At 39.2% G+C, this 15460-nt stretch overlaps 1 protein-coding gene and 1 pseudogene across 4 annotated transcripts in view; one reads left to right on the top strand and one right to left on the bottom strand.

Annotated features, from left to right (window-relative positions):
• Positions 1-15460, bottom strand: part of LOC145484909 (nuclear RNA export factor 1-like) — a 257953-nt gene that overhangs the window by 75836 nt on the left and 166657 nt on the right. The gene's annotated exons all lie outside the window — the stretch shown is intronic.
• LOC145484937 (uncharacterized) lies at positions 1764-15453 on the top strand (annotated as a pseudogene).

Here is a 15460-nt window from a genome sequence, read left to right as displayed (position 1 = left end):
ACGCGTGACGGCAAGGAGGTTGATTTCTCTTAGAAACCAGCAAAATGTCAATTCCACGCAACGTACAAGCTCAAAAATGTTGATTTCAGGTCAAAAAAGGTTGAAATGTTGATTTCACGTTAACGCGTGACGGCAAGGATGTTGGTTTCACTTAGAAACCAGCAAAATGTCAATTTTACGCAGCGCATAAGCTCAATGATGTTGAATTCAGGTCTAAATAGGTTAAAATGTTGATTTCACGTTAACGCGTGACGGCAAGGATGTTGGTTTCACTTAGAAACCAGCAAAATGTCAATTTCACGCAGCGCATAAGCTCAATGATGTTGATTTCAGGTCTAAATAGGTTAAAATGTTGATTTCGCGTTAACGCGTGACGGCAAGGATGTTGGTTTCACTTAGAAAACAGCAAAATGGTAGGAGCCCATGATGGGCTCCTGAAAATGGTAATTTCACGCAACGTATAAGCTCAAAAATGCTGATTTCAGGTCAAAAAACGGTGTAAATAAAAATAAAATGAAACAAATAAACATTTTAATAAACACTTTTTCAAATACGGCAACGTCTTCAATGGCTAAAAAATCACGAGATAAAACATAGTTTTCGACAAACGCGATCGTAGCTTTATGTCACGCACCGCCATAACTTCCAAGTTCAAAATGCGCTGGTACCTCTTATGCCTGATGAGGACAACAACTTTGGCGGCTGTTTAGTTTTGGATTTAAGAATTTGATGACTCCACGTGAAAACGCTCTATAAATAGGGCTGACAGATTAACAGCTTAACCCTTCTGCGCAACGTACGGGTCTCCATACATCTGCATGTCCCCTGATCCCAGAAGCTCAAAACACTACAAATCATGCCGATTTGAAATAAAATCAACGCAAACTGGATCACAGATCTGTTACAATCGATCGCCACTTGCTGGCCATTATTATGTTTAAATCTAGTTACCAGTTCGAGAAACGTCCGCAGAACGTAATCGCAATGCATGCCGGGAAGGGTCTTTACACCTCGTGCGCGGGAAGACATGGCGGTCGATACAAGACAAATTTTATCACTCTAAAACCAGTTCTCGCTTTCCAAACTTTGACGCTAGCAACGCTTGGCAAATGGGCCACAACTCACCAGAGGGTATTTTTCTTGGGCAAGAACTGCTCTTGGACTTTGCTACCTGGCTCGATCTGACTTCGAACGCCGATAACACGATTACGGTATATCAGCTGCCTTCGAAGTTTCAGAACACATTTTGATTCTTTAAAACGTGCTGATGACTTACGGGTTTATCGAGGCTTTATGATGCCTCTCAACCACCAGGTAGGCACACAAGGTACTTTAAAACAATGCTTAAGATATTAGTTGACAGAGCTCTAATACGGCACATCTCTTTTTTGTTTGATGGCATTTCGTTTGACGCTCGATCGATTCACGTGTTGTGTTCACGTCACAATAGCCGGTGTAAACAAACCGTTCCCAGATTTCCGCTCTATATGCTGTGGGATTTGGTTTTGACTTCATACACTATAAACAGTCTGCCTGTTTGCTGTTCAACAAATAAACTCCTAAAGACATGGCTAGGAAAAGCCAAGTTTTTTGCCTACGTTTTAACTCGAAAACAAAGCAAAAACCAGCGACAAAAATACAGAACCACATTTTTCTATTACATTGAAGACCACATGCAAAAATTCAGCTAATTTGGAGCAAGAAAAAAGAAAAGCAACCAAAATCGTCACTTATCCCCTTTTATGGCTTCTTCAAATGTTGATGCATTTTAACTTGAAGCTCTGATATGGAGAGACAGATCGCTAAGCGAACGTACGTTGTAAACTGTGCTGCCGTTTATCACATGTTTGTTAACATTGAAAGACAATTATTATGCTAATTATTTGACTGGCGCTTGGATCTCAAGTTTTGACCCATGTATAAGTCGAGGGCGAATTTTTGGACTGATTTTTAGGTCTTGAAAGGTCGACTTATACACGGGAAAATACGGTAAAAGTGCCGTGGCAACGATTTTGTTAAAAAGCATACCAAAAATGGTTTTAATGTTAACATTTGCCATGTAGTTTAAAGATCTTTTTAAATGTGTTTGCTTTTGTCTGTAAAGACGAATTCTAAGGAAATATGTGAAAAAATATACTTTCCTTCTTTTTCAGAAAAATGCTGATGTCAGCATTTTTGTTGAGACTCAAGGCTAATTATCTCGCAAAAATGCGTGGCTACCCCCATTTTTCTTTTTGGATTCTAATAGCCATTGGAAAGATCTACTTTTTCCGCATGGTCCTAACCTGGCACAAAAACCTTTGTATTTAGTAGGCACCGTCCTTAAAAACCTGAGTATGCCAGAAAAGTTCTCATCAGAACTGCTGATACAGATGTGATTGTTACCTTGGTGGGGAAGTATCACTTTCTGAAAGAAATCCAACCTGACCTTGACCTATGGGTGGCCTTTGGAATGGGACGAAACTTCAGATTCACTAGCATCAATGCTATTTGTTCTCATCTTGGTTAAGCACGCTCTAGATCCCTGCCAGTTTTCCATGTGCTCAGTGGCTGTGATACCACTTCCTTCTTCTATGGAAAGAGCAAGGTCTCTGCCTGGCAAGTATGAGAGCTGTATCCTGATGTCACTCAGACGTTTCAGGTTCTAGCAAACAACGCTTTCTACCAGCCAACACTTGACTCTGACCACTTCAAACACTTCGAAATATTCACTGTCATTCTTTACGACAAGCTGAGTCCACATGCCTGCATCAACAAAGCTAGGATGAAGCTATTCTGCAAGAACAACCGAACCATGGACAAGCTTCCCCCGAGAAAGGTAAATGTCAGAACCTAAATTTTTGCTCTTGGTTGACATTTTGCCCTATTGTCTACCTGCTATTGATGTTATGTTTGTTACATTTGCATTAAAGGATGCCCTTCTGCAACATATCACGCGCAGCCTATACCATTACTACGTCCAGAGCAGTTCTCATGGAAGAAGGTGGCCGGTGTATGGATCCCTAAGTGGATAACAATTCCAGAGGTTTCCAGGGTGTGTAGCGGCTATCAGATGCAGCTGTAAAGTGATGTGTAGAAGATGCAAATGTGCTAAAGCAAATCTTGAATGCACACCTCTGTGCAAATGTAAATGCATTGGGAAGAATGGCCCTTAGTGTAAGATAGTACCCAGAATGTATGACCATGCAGTACATGCCATTAATTGTAGAGTAACGACTGGGCACTAGATCGGGAAATTAGTATGTAAACTAGCTGTCAATGAGTGATGTGAATACAGCAGTGGTAACTGTAAATAAATCAGTAATGCATTTTTCAAAGTAACTATTATTGCTTTTAACACCAGGTAGTCAGTGGCACTTACCAGACATAATTAGAAGCTGAGTGAGGACTGGGTACTGATCTAACAAGATCTGTTAGATCTTATAACCGCACTTTTAAAATTTAACTGTTTTCTTAGTACTACAGTCGCAATACAGTGCATATTCCAAAGCAATCTTTTGATGATTCATTGATTACTGTAGACATCACAGCAATTGATCAACACAAACTCTACTATTGCACCATCAGTTGTAGCCGTTGCGACATCTCCAATGATGTAATCGTCTTAATCTGGAACTTTCTTCGGGATATGTATGTGCATGAAGATACGAACACTATTAAAAAGCGCTTTCTTTCTTTAAAGTCACGATTAAATTTAATTGTTTTTCCCTTGAGTAAAGGGTTAGCAAAGAAGTCACACCAGTCATATAATTCAAGAATTGCATTATCCACGGCTATCTTTAGTACGGTGGTTATTTCCCTACCAATGAAGTAATCCTTGCATGTTCTGACATGTTCTTTGCTTGGCTTGCAAATATTTAATTTTCCTTCTGATCGCCGAACTTGCTGCGATGAAACAGTCAAAGAATTTACTTCATTTGCCTAAAACCACAAGAAATACTTGCAAAATTGCAAATAAATTAATGACCGTCGCTTCTGCCGAAATAAACTTGCAAAGTAAACGTGATCTTATTTGTCACATAGCGAAAGTGAAAGCTGCAACGTCAGCGCATTCCATGGCTGACGTAATACCTCTTTTTAGCGTATTTATTATTCCCTTGGAATCCAACGCTTCGATAAAACCAAAAGAAAATATATTTTACACACAATAAAGAAAGCTGTGTATTAATTTTTGAACAGCTTTTGGCAAATAAACATCACAGGTCGCGTGATTCAAAATTTGGCCGAGAGGAGGTCTGCATCTAGTCACCGACAAAACTAAAAAAACAAAAAGAGCCATGGGTAGAACATGAACCGCGCTCGGCCCATGGCCGCACGGTTAATTAAGGTGGTACTGTTATAAAAAGTGTGGTTAATGCATGATAACAGAATGAGTCTTATATACCTTGACAGTGTCAAGCTTCACACTAGAAGCTAAAGAAGAATACACAGACCATGAAAATCTCTAGGTTTTTACAGTAGCAGCAAACCTGAGATTCAAGAACTGTTCGATGGCTCCCTCTTTCGGTCCGACTTCGCACAAGTCAGGACAATTCTTTTGTCTTTTTCTCATTTCTGGAAGAGTGCCATCAAGATAGAGCTATTGAAAAAAGAGGATAGCTCTCTCCTGAGCTTTCTGTGCCACCACTCCCTCCAACAACACATCTACCTTGCATTCTGCAAAAATTTTGCATCACACTATTGCAGGTTCGCACACATTCTCCTCATAAGCAAAACATTGCTAGTCCTTCGGTGACATCACAGGCCAACTAGCTCCATTCTTCGCTATTGCTCAGCTGTGGGTGCTGAAACGGCCAATTTTAGGAACTTCGAAAAATCATAGAAAATTAACGAAAATAGCCAAAACTATAATTTTTTTGCAGTGATGATCAGAAAAACAAGTAGATTTATATATGCCAAAAAAAATTGGGGGTTAGTTGCATTTTAAAATACACACTGATATTGATTAACACAACTGAGAAGCATTTCAACCAGAAGTATTGAAAGTAAAGAGCGCTACTTGACCGAGATTATATCCTCCATCGGTTAACGAGTGCCCATAAAGTGCCTATGAAGTAAAAAATAATTGCTGCTTATTTGAAAGGCTTTTCAAAGTAAAGAGGAATGGCGTTTTCCTTTTTGGAATATCTTTTTTTGCTTTAGAGATATTCATGTTTTTGTACTATACAAATGAGGAAAGTGGTGACATCATAGCTGGTTCCACTAACACAGCACAACACTAAATCGAGAATAAACTACTGATGAATAAGCTAATGATGCTAGAATGCATGCGTATAACGTTAGGATTCTTCCATAAGGAAAAGCACGCAATGTTAGTGTGTGATCTTGTATCTTCCACCTAATATGTAGTTGACACTCAACTGGTGCCTGTTTTATGAACCTTACTGCCGAAGAAGTTTGTGTAGAGCGCTACACCTCTACGCTTTTACTACCGATCACTTTGTGCTTCTTCTCTTGCATGTACATATAAAATGGTGGCATGTTACCATGGTTGCCAACAGTTATTGGTCTGTTGTAGAAGTTTTTATCCTACGTTATAGGTACACCTGAACTTGTTTGTTGACGATCGTTTCTACATAATGTAGTCTACGGCTGTACAATAACATATATCTAGATAATGAACTCTATGGCTCTACGATCAAACATATCATTAGGTAATGAACTCTCTGACTCTACAGCTCTAAGACTCTATGGCTCTATGGCTCTATTACTCTACAGCTCTACGATTCTGCGGCTCTACAACTCTACGGCTCTACGATCGCACATTTTTTACAAACTCTACTTACACTGTTAGCAAAATTTGTGAAATATGGGCTCGTATTAATGTACTAACGTTCTGACAGAAGGTCAAATATACAGCTGTACAAATGTACTGAAGGAAAGTACAATATACGGTCATCCTATAACATTTCAAGTGAAAGTAAAACGTACAGTCGAACTAACGTACTGAAGGAAAGTAAAATATATGGTCGTCCTATAATGTTTCGAATCAAAGGAAAATATAATGTACTAATGTACTGAAGGAAAGTAAAATGTATGGTCGTACTAACATTCTGAAGGAAAGTCAAATATACGGTCATACTAATATTCTGAAGGAAAGTAAAATATATGGTTGTACTAATGTACTGAAGGAAAGTAAAATTACGCAGGGCTCGAAAAAAGCCCCGTCTGGTCGTCCGGGACAAGTAGATTTTCCCTTTGGGCAAGTAACTTTCTCTCCTTACTTGCCCCACGGGCAAGGACCCAGGCAAGCCGTTCACTGACTAAATTTTTGATAACGATTTTGAGAAGAAAAGGTAAATTTTAGGCTCAAGGGTAATCAAGTGTTTAGATGAAGCTTGAAGAAAATTACAAATTATAGTGTTGTTTTGTTGATTGTGTGACGCGCGCTCACGGCTCAGAAGTGGTTGCCTAGCACGTGATCAAAATCTGCCCCGATCAAATTTCTTTCCAGGATTAAAAATAGCCGCCTTGGGAACGAAAACGCTGTGTTTATTTCTTAAAATTGAAGCAATTTTCTGCGAGCGTTTTCCAGTTTCTCTGTACAAAACTTAACTCAACAACGATATATTAAAGCTGTAGAAATTGTATGCGAAAACAAGCCACATATTTGTACCGCGAAAACGAAGCCAGCATTTTTGATGCTAAAATCCAGGTAAATCTCTGGTTTCAGTGAGACATGCAAGTTTGCTGGTGATAACATACTGGGACGCTGCCGTGCGAAATGAAAAGTATCATAATTTTATTATTAAAAAGAAATGGATAAGTAAGTCATCAAAATACGTTCAGAATTCTTGGAAGATGACTTAAAATAGTGTGTCTTTCAAACGAGGACGTTTTCTCTTGACTGAAACTATTTTTGATTCACCCAAATGAAAAAATATGCTCTCGCCGGCTTTTCAAATTCAACACTGTGCCTGTGTCAAAACTGAAGTGGGAAGGCAACTTGTTGTTAATTCATCTGTGTGTTATAAATTTCTTGCGCTTCTCTTTACAATGATTTCGTGGAGCTAGACAAGATGCAGGTGAACATTCAAGGAGTCAAACGCAATCTTCGACGAATTGAACAAATTGATTCAAGGCTGTATAATAATGAAGATACCCAGCTTGTAATACAGGAACTAGGAAGTAAGTACACGAAGGAACAACAACAACTTCGCAAACTTTGTTTCTTCAACTGGGAGGCACCAGCAAAAGATGCTGTGGGACAAAATTTAATTCCTGATGACATTTTTTAAACACATTCGAAAATTCAATCCGATTATAACAGTGTTCAACCATGTTAATTATTACAAACCATACAACTTCATAAAAGCGGAATGAAGAAGTTAAAAGTTCTGGAAGTATTACTATATAATGGTGTAAACATGAAAGTGATCAGCACTAAGAGGACTACAGTTAAGGCGGGTTTATTACATTAAAACTCCTGTAGTTTGACTTCCATTTTTGGGTCATGAATTATTAATGAGTTTGAAAAGTTGGGCAAGCGGGGAAGTGCCCCGGGCAAGCAAAATTTGAGAGTTACTTGCCCAATGGGCAAGGTGGAATTTGAATATTTTTCGAGCCCTGATACGGTCGTACTAACATTCTGAAGGAAAGTCAAATATACGGTCGTACCAATGTACTGAATGAAAGAAAAATATTTGGTTGTAGTAGTATTCTGAAGGAAAGTCAAATATATAGTTGTACCAACAAACTGAACAAAAGAAAAATATATCCCCGTATATTCTACTTACTTCTCAGCACGACCATGTATTTTACTTTCCTCCAGCACATTAGTATGACTGTATATGTTACTTTCCTTCAGTACATTAGTATGACTGTATGATTAACTTTTCGTCAGTATGTTAGTACGACCGTATATTTTACTTTCGTTTGAAATGTTAGCACGACTATACATTTTACTTTCCTTCAGTATGTTAATATAACCGCATATTTCACAAAATTTGCTTACAGTGTATGTAGAATTTAAAAAATGTGTGATCGTAGAGTCGTAGAGCTTTAGAGTCATACAGCTGTACAGTCAGAGCTGTGGAATTGGAGTCATAGAGCCGTAGAACTATAGAGCAGTAGAATTGTAGAGAAGTAGAGCAATAGAGTTGCACAGTTGTACAGCTGCAGAACTGTAGAGTTCATTATGTAGATATGCGTGAACACAGAGCTGTAGAGAAACTAGCACAATATTTGCGTTACGAAGTTTAGCACATATCTGTATTCCGTGTGTTTTGGGATCCGCTCATTCGAAGCTGTCGTAACAGGAGGGGTGTTGCTGAGTTATGGTATGCAGTCTTCCGGGTTTTCTCTTAGTGAGTATTTAAGTAGTGTTACCAGCACTGATTTAGTTTACTTTTTGTTTTCACTTATGGTTTTCTTTTCTTTTTCAGTGTTGGGAGTTTGGCCATTTAATGCAAAATTGTCCTAAGTCTGTGTGCAGTTCTTCATCTTCAGACCATCCACCTAGCTGTTGATGACTATCTCAGGACACTGTTCTTGACTTTGATGTGGACATAGTGGCAACTGACAAGTATCTGTTCATTATTGATTTGAGTAGTGGGGCTGAGTTTGTCAAGGGCTTCTCTGGCATGAAAGGTCGCCTGAAACAGCACGTTAGTTATTGGAAGTCTATCATTAGTACCCCTCATTTTGTGCTTGATGTGATATCTGAAGGTTATAAGTTACCTTCCATTAGAGTTCCTGATCTGTGCTTTATAAGAAATATAAGAAATAATTGTTCTGCCGAGCTGTCCCAGCTTCGTTGAGGAAGTTATTTCCAAGCTGTTGGTTGCTTATTGCATGGAGGAGCATATTGAGCCGCCTTACTGTGTGAATCCATTGTCTGTAGCCGAGGGTGAAAAGTTAAGGCATTGACCTCCAACACGTCAACCCTTGTCTTTTCAAGCATTCATTTAAGTACGTGGATTTGCATAGTCTTTCCAAAGTTTTCAGCAGAACTTTTGGTTTTTCACCTGGGATCTTGAGTCAGGGTACCATCACGTGGATGTTTTTATCGGGCGATCAGAAGTTCTTGGGGTTTTCCTGGCCCTTCAGTGGTAAGGTTTGTTTTATCATGTTCAAGGTCCCTCCATTGGGTTTAAGCCCTGCTTGTTTTTGTTTTATGAAGTTGCTAAGGCCTCTAGTTAAGCGTTGGCATTCAATGAGCCATTGTTGCCTTGTTTATTTGGACAGCACTATTTCGGGGCTTCTGGAGAGGGTTTCTGCAATTGCAGCTAGTTTGGTGCATCAAAAGGACTTGAAGTTGAATGGCTTAAAATTAAACAAGGAGAAGTCAAAGTTGGAGCCTATGAAGGTGGGGGGGGGTGGGTTAGGCTTTCTTATTGACACAATTAAAATGCAGTTTTGAGTTCCTCCTAAGAAAATCGCTTTGCTTAAGAACAATCTCAATTTTATTATTTCGTCGCGTTCCGTTACTTTTAGAGATCTCCCTCGGGTGGCTGGTTTCATCAACTTGTTGTTTTTAGCAGTTGGTCCTATTGCCAAGCTGTTTACCAGGCAGATTCATTTCACTATCCAAGCGTGGTCTGGCCGGGATTGTTCATTTCCAATTTCTGGTCCTCTGTTGGAGGAGTTGCATTTTTGGTTTCTTAATATTGAGGCCTTTAATGGTTATGGGATTCAGCTGAAGTTCTCCCCTGGAGCAGTTATTTTCTGTGATGCCAGCGTCTTAACTTTTGGTGGCTTCCAAGTTAGGTTCAACGATCAGCCTGTCAGTGGTGTGTTTAGTCCGTTCGACAGCAAGCAAAGTTCGACTTTCAGGGAAGCGCATGTTGTTTTGCTGAGGCATAAGAGAGTCAAAGTTTTCTCTGGTAATCAGAACACTTGCAGAATTGTATTATTTGGCAGCCCCAAGCAACATCTTCAGTCATTAGCAATCGATGTTTTCTGGCTATGCTTGGAGAATGGCATTCAGATCCATGCTCAGTGGATTCCTAGTAAAGCCAATTTCAAAGCTGATGCTCTCAGTCATTTTCTTGATAAGAATGACTGGTCTTTGAATTCGGAGGTTTTCGCCCAGTTGGATTGCAAATGGGGTCCGCATTCCATCGACCACTTTGCCTCTCACTACAATGCTCAGGTTCCAAGATTGAATTCTAAGTTCACGTCTCTGGGCTGTAGCGCCGTCTATGCATTTTCACGGGATTGGCGAGGTAAGAATATTTGGCTTTGCTCTCCTGTTTCCTTGGTTGTGGATGTGATTAGATGCACGTGAGTGTTGCACAGTTGGTACTCTTATCGTTCCTGAATGGCTGCCTGCCTTCTGGTCTCTGTTGAAGCCTCTTCCATCCAGATATTCCTCTTTAGTTGTGGACATTGTTTCCTTGCCATCAAGGTCTGATTTGATTATTCCCAGGCAAGTTTTACCGAAGCAAACTGTCTGTTTTCTTTGATCTGAAGTTCGCCATGCTGGCTTTACGCGTAGATTTCAGGTTAGGAATGCCTGTTTTTCATGTTACACTATGCCATTTTTGTGCAGGATTTATATGTTGCCATTTGTTTGGCAGCAAGGTGTCTGTTGTCAGGTGTTAGTGGTACCTGTAGTTATAAATGCGTTTATGACAAGCCTGTGAGCAGTGTTGTGTTGCACTGCGGTTTTGGGCCCGTGTGTTCTTGTTAGTTCAGGAACTCGGAATGGAGTATCGTTTTTCAGTGGTGTTTGTTGACCAGTAAGGCACTTTGTGATGTGCATTCTACATAGTTCATTTTTTCCCATTAGTAGGAGCTAAGTGTTTTTCTGTTTCAGAGATTGGTTTGATTTTCTTTTCTTCTGGTTAGATCTTTTGCAGGTCGGAGAGTTCGCTGCGAGTTTCGATGATCCATAGCTTCAGCCCTTGGTTCCACGCTTGATTGATCTTCTGTTGGAATCCAGCGCTGCTAACACAGTCCAGAAGCACAGTAGCAGTTGGCAGAGATGGAAGGCTTGGGCTCGTTTTAAGCTTGCTGTTCCTGTGCTTCCAGCAATTCCACTGCAAGTTGCTCCTTACTTGACGGAGCTTGTTGACCGTGCAGTCCATGAGTGCCATTCTGTTTCTGTTATTGAGTCTGCTTCCTATAGTATCTACTGGGGTCATTGTTTAGCTGGGATGGAGCCTCTGACAGGACATCCGCTGGTGAGAGGCGTCGAGGAGGGGCGCAGAGGAAGCTGGTTAGGCCCGTGGAGCCAAGAAGCCATTGTCTCCCAATTGATTGCCAATAAATTATTAATTTAAGTTTGAACACTACTTCTGCTTCCCTCGCGGACATTCGCTTTTTTTGTTTATCCCTTTGGTTGGATATGCTGGTGTTTTTCGTATTAGTGAAATTTCAGATCTTAGGGTTAAAGATAATACTATCTTAGATGATTTCATGAAAATTAATTTCATTAAAGGTAAAAATGATCAGTACAGAGAAGGGCACGTTTCAGTTTTAGAAAGATCTCACAGGCCTTAGTGCCCAGTAGGGATTACTGAGAGATTGTTTTCTTTGTTGCCTTAAATCAAGAACTTCTGTTATCCCGTTGTTCCCAGGATAGTTAGAATCTAACTTCCATAAGTCTTCAGGGGTTAGTTACTCTACTGCTTTAAGTAGCTTTAGATCCTACATTTTTCCGTCTGTTTTGGATGGTTGTATGTATAGCACCCATAGCATTAGAATTGGTGTGGCCAACGATACCGCGTTCCGGTCTCTTGACTCTATGCTACTTGATCAACACATCGGTTGGAAGTATCCCAAGTCTAAGTTTTGGTGCCTTGAGGCTGTTCCTGAGAATATTGTCTAGATTACGCACGCTATTTTTCGGCTTAGGGCTTCTAGGTCTGTAGCCTATTCATTTCATTTCTGGCAGAGCCCGGCATGTCGGGAAGTGCTGTCCATAGGGCTGGTACTTTTCCCCGTAGTTCCTGCTGCGAGTGCGTTGGGGTTTTTTCATCCACTGGATGCTCATCGGTGCTTCCCAATGTTTATTTTGTCTAGCTTATTTTGCCTAATCAGTTTTACTTGGAATCAAATTTATCGCACGAGCTGGGGTATCCAGGCCCTGAAGAGTGTTTTTGTTTGTTTTGATTATAGCTTTTGTTTGTTCTGATTATAGCTGTGCTTACACTTTGTATGTCATGTTTATTTGTTTTAAAGTAAAAAGTGCTGGTTGCCCGTGGCACATTCATTATTCTTCATGTACATGGTTTGTGTTTTCTGGTTGTTTAATGGCAGGGCAAAGTAGCGCAGAATACCTAAATATGTGATCGTAGAGCAGTAGAGTTCATTATGTGGAAACAATCGTCAACGAATGAGTTCAGGCGTAAGGTTGAATGAAAATTTCTACAACAGACCAAGAACAGTTGGTAACCACGGTAACATGCTACCGTTTTAAATGTATATGCTAGAGAAGAAGTAGAAAAGGATTGGTGATACAGGGGTAGAGGCGTAGCACTCTACGAAAATGTCTACACCTGTTTGAGCTTCATAAAACGGGCTAGGTATATTGACACTAATGCTTATTAATCTGCGCATACATTTAGAGCAAAATATTGGTTTTTTTCCTCAAGAGAAAGGTACCACAAAGAGTTTCCTAATCAAATAAATAGCTTTTTGAAGTGATCAAGGAAGTAACGTAGGTTCTACACATTTTATGTATTGCTCACAGGTACCTACTCCATCCTACCCCCTTGCTGCAAGGCTAATTAATTGAAATTAATTAATTAAACAGACATTCCAGTTTACACCTTAGTGCCTTTTTGCCAGAGCGGTTTAGCAGACGTCAACCCCCAAACCATCACAATAGAGCACTCTGCACTAAAAAGGCATTTGTAACATGACAACTTGCCTTTTTTTCCATTACCATCGCGTTTTAGGACATATTTGCTTGGGCATGCAAAGAAATAAGATGTCTTTAGGCTTTTTAAAATTTTTTTGTTTTTCACCTTTCTTTCTCTCCTTTTCGTATCCTTTTGCTGCAGTGGTTGACCTTCTACTGGGCTTGCTTTTAGTTCAAGAATTCCAGAGAAAGCATTATCAAGACAGGCAATTCTTACCATGGAGTAGCCAAGTGTAGTTGAAATAAATTTTACTCTGAGTTTTTCACTCAAATTTCTGAGCATTTTCATGCATATTTCAGGCACTATTGACCTGATCACCTGATCTGGGTACCACTGGAAATATATTTTCCTCCTGCAGAATTTGACTATAGATGATGCCAATTTTGGTCAAAAGGTGATGATGTCAGAAGTGGAACAAAAGCTTACGCTCGTCACAGCTAGTTAAAGGTGACACAGGCGTCAATGGATTAGGAACCTTATTAAATTTTAACGGGAATTTTGTCTTCTAAGGTTGTTGAGTAATACATTCCACACTTTAGCATCGTATAATGTTTTCTGATTTGTATATAATCAGTCCCACGTACATTGTCTGACCTTTATCATTCTTCACACCAGGTACCATCAAATTGATTGTATTTAACAGTTTGTTTGGTCAATTTGCCTTACCTTCATTTAAATTTTGCATTGTGTTTCCAAACTTTTATATTCTATTTTTACTTTCAGAAACATAATCAAATTCATATTCTTGCTTTACTGATAATGTCCATTAAAAGACTAATGAAAATATTTTAAAAGTTTTGTATATTTAGGGACTGTTTCTCTTTGGCTTGTGCATTTAATAGTCAATGATAAAGTACTTTATGAACTATGAATAATGAGAAATTTTGTATCGGGTGTATAACTGTGCAGTCAACTTTAGTGGAGTATATTTAACTGGAAAAGCTTGTTGACGATTGCTCATTGTAGCCCTGCAGAACCTTATGCCACATGCATGCTCCTAAAGGACAATGACAGATATCAATAATCAAGAGCATCCTGTTACTGGATTTGTTGAAACAGAGTGATATTATTAGCTAAAAATTGGGTGGAAAATATTTCTTATCGTAGACTCTAACTGGACTTCCTGAGACTGTTTACTCTGGTTTGCTTGTAGATACCAATTTTGACTGATCTGGATATTGATAGCTGTGCAAAAAGACTAGCAGAAAAATGTTTTACTTTGGGGGAAACTCCTGCACTTTTGTGAAACAAATTTCGAAAGGTGGCTAAAATGTGGGTCATCGTACATTCATTAAGGACTTGGCGATGAATTTACAGCACGAAAACTGCACTATTAGGATGTCACCATATCTCAGACAGGGGTAAATATCTCAGTAAGGGGTAAATATTATCATTAATATATAAGAGTTTATGGAAGTCATACAAAGTGTGCTTTCCAGTTACCCAAATCATGCCCAAATCTCAGATATTTTAGACCTCTCGAGAGGTAAAAATCATGATCTTGTGATATCTCAATGAAAGATGAATGGCCACCTTGGGAAATGTCATGGTTGTTAATCTTTTCAGATAGCTTTTATAGCAGAGCACCTATGTGCCAAAGGCACATGAGCGGAGCCCCATACCCTGAAAAATTTGGTAACCTGTTGATCTCAAAAATTTTGGTTGTCACATGACTGTCTGTATGTACGTCTGTCCATCTGTCCATCCGAACACCAAGCCCCACACATTGAAAAATAAGAGAGTAGCACCATTACCATAGGTACATCTTTGATATTGGACATCCACGTTATAATTAATTGACAGCTGTCAAAACAAGGCATCCACTGACCAACATCATGTGAGCATATCGTGGGCTCAGGTTAAGTTATCTATTCTTTGAGAGCCAAGAAGTAAAACCCATCCTTACAAGCAAAAAATTGTCACAAACTCTGAGTGTCAAGGAAAACAAGCCCCCGATCCTCAACATGCAGTGTGTTGTATACTTATTTCAATGTGATTTGTCCGATGCAAATTATGTTGGGTTCATTGCACGACACTTACATCAACCCATAAGTGAACACTGTTATTCAGCCATCGGGAAAAAACTTGAAACACAGCATGGCAACAACAGAACAAAGACTAACCACCTTTTCAAAGTTCCGAGGAAATGAAACACCAAGTTTGATTGCTTAGTCTAGGAGATGCTGTACATAAACGACATCAAGCTGTCTCTTAACACACAAACCGACTCCATTCACACCAAATTGTTTATGTGACATTTTCATACATTTTTTCTTTGTGTTTCTTACCATGGGAACTATACCCATAGGACCCGCAAATATTTTATGTATTGTTTCTTATTTAATATATTTTTAGTACACCTTACACTTTTCCACTTTTTAACTTGGTAATGGCGTAACGTAGCATTGCAATGTCGTCCGCGCTTTTAAAAATTAATGTGTTTTCAAAATATCTTAGCATTTAACTTCTTGATCAATTCATTTTCTAAATCTCTCCTGTTATGTACAAAATAATAATACTTAAAACCAATTAACACCTACTGATGACATGATCAGCTAAGTAACTTATTGAGAAACTGGTGTTCATGACAGAAACATGAACCTATTGTTAGATGGTTTTCATAACAAGACAACCAAATAGAATCTTTCAAT

This window comes from Orbicella franksi, chromosome 4, assembly GCF_964199315.1.
Source record: "Orbicella franksi chromosome 4, jaOrbFran1.1, whole genome shotgun sequence".
NCBI classification, from domain to species: domain Eukaryota; kingdom Metazoa; phylum Cnidaria; class Anthozoa; order Scleractinia; family Merulinidae; genus Orbicella; species Orbicella franksi.
The sequence above is the reverse complement of the archived record's forward strand: the minus strand, read 5'-3'. Positions and strand labels throughout refer to the sequence as shown.